Source organism: Sinocyclocheilus rhinocerous, unplaced genomic scaffold, assembly GCF_001515625.1.
Source record: "Sinocyclocheilus rhinocerous isolate Xijiao unplaced genomic scaffold, SAMN03320098_v1.1 scaffold2696, whole genome shotgun sequence".
Lineage (NCBI taxonomy): Eukaryota > Metazoa > Chordata > Actinopteri > Cypriniformes > Cyprinidae > Sinocyclocheilus > Sinocyclocheilus rhinocerous.
In genome coordinates, this window is record NW_015639582.1 from 428,781 (window position 1) to 430,976 (window position 2,196).

Here is a 2,196-nt window from a genome sequence, read left to right on the forward strand (position 1 = left end):
ATATATATATAAGAGAGTGTTTATTGTAGTCCATAGAGCAATAAAAAGTGTTTTCTAACTGATTATTAAAACATTTGTATATATTTGGCAGTTAATGCATTACTTTTGTTTTTTAGTCATTATCAAAAATTGATGTTCAAATTTTCTGAAATTTGAAGGTGTATTTAGGGTATATTTGTTCAACTCTTCAATTTGTCTTCACTACAGTTCATATTAAATGCTCATAAGAAAGCATCCCATGTAAACATAGCAAAAGTGTTTCATATTAACCACATTTCTCTCTTTAAAAGTATTAGATGTTAATGCTGATTTTAATCCGTTTGAGCTTTCACAAGCCTGTTAATCCCTAGTCTATTTTTAGATGTAGTCTGGGTCAGATGAAAACAAAATGTGACTTGGCAGATTGTGAGACACTCCTATAATAGTTTTATTTTCTCTATATACAGTGTAGAAAACTGGACCATGGTTGCTCATGTGGTCAGTGTTGATACACAGCTCTGTTTGTTGCTAGAGAGCAAAAATCATGTCTAACAGAGGAACAATAAGTGGAAGCGCTGAAACACAATCCCATACTTCATCGAAACGTACAATTACCCAGCAGGTCAGAAAGGGGTTTCCACAGAGATCACAGATCTGACTGCTAACACGAACACTTATAAACCTCACCGACCGACCAACTGATGTGACAACGGCACAGAGAGCAGGTATGTCAACCTTCATGATCTTCACTAATACTCAAAGTAGTTTAATCTGACTGAAAGAGTCTATAAAGACTAGTTTAAACATTTAACTTATTTACATCATTTACTCTTTTTCTTTTTTTTTTTATCTTGACGGTCATAGCTGTGTTATCGGATCATACATTTCTATAAATTAATAATTGATTTGCTAGATTAATATATTTTATATTTATAACCTACTTGTAGAATTAAAGCAGTTTCCCTGCGGATGACTAAACATTGATATTATTTTCTAGAACCGTTTAATCAGAAGAAAGAAGACCTCAAAAGCACCACGGTATTTTGAAACAAGATAAATAATATTTTAACTCCAGCAAACACAAGGGCGCCAACATGTTGTGATGAGTAATAGGCCTATATGCTTATTTTATATTTCCATATTTATTATTATTACTACTACTACTACTAATATATATATATATATATATATATTTATATATTACAACAGTAGTCACATAAACTGTGTGAGTAACTGCATAATTGTATTTTTCTTGTATGGTTTATTGTACATTTATATACATTTATTATAAGTTTTGTATGTTAAATCTTATTTTTAACGTAAGAGCGCTGCGGCCATTTGTAAGAATGTGCCAGGCTTCCAGTTATTTTATCTGTACAAAAACAGTCCGTTATGCTGCTTAATGTTATTTATTATCACATTATTTTTAATTAATTATAAACACCCTGGTTAGTAGCACAAGTAGTTTCCCCCTTTACTGCACTTCGTTCTAGCTATTTACTTATATCGGCTAATACATCGGAAGTCACATTTACAGAAAATATACTAATACTAATATACTAATATATACAGCTACAGTGCAGTATGATTCAATAATATCTGCAGCAGAATTATATCATCTATCAAATCAAACCTTTTTCTGTTCAGTGTGGTTCAACAAACGTTTATTTCCCAAAGAAAGATGAAGCATTTGAGTCTCTTTGCTCTAACTGCTCTCCTGCTCTTCAATGGATGTCACTGCACCACCACAATAGCGACATCTGAAGCGGATCCAGCATCTACTGCGCATGCCAATCCAGCCGCAAGCGCAACCACTGCAGCAGCGGAAGCGTCCACGATGTTCACAGGTTCAACTACAAGTGCAGCAACAGCTACAGCCTCGTTTCCAGTCTGTCAGCTTCTCTGTGCAGGTAGCATTCATCATATTAAAGATCAACTCTTACCACTTAGGTTATTGTAGAAAAATAGTAGGCTATGTGAATTTAAATGAGAAGATGTGATTATTTTCTGTGAGTCAAACTTAAGTTTAAGTTAACCTGGAAGACTTTTTTTTTTTTTCCTTGTACTTGTACTTGTACTTGTACTTGTTTTACTTAAAGGGATAGTTTACCCAAAAATGAAAAAAATTGTCATTATTTACTCACCCTCATGTCGTTCCAAACCTTTATAAGCTTCTTTCTTATGTTGAACATAGAAGATATTTTGAAGAATGCTGGT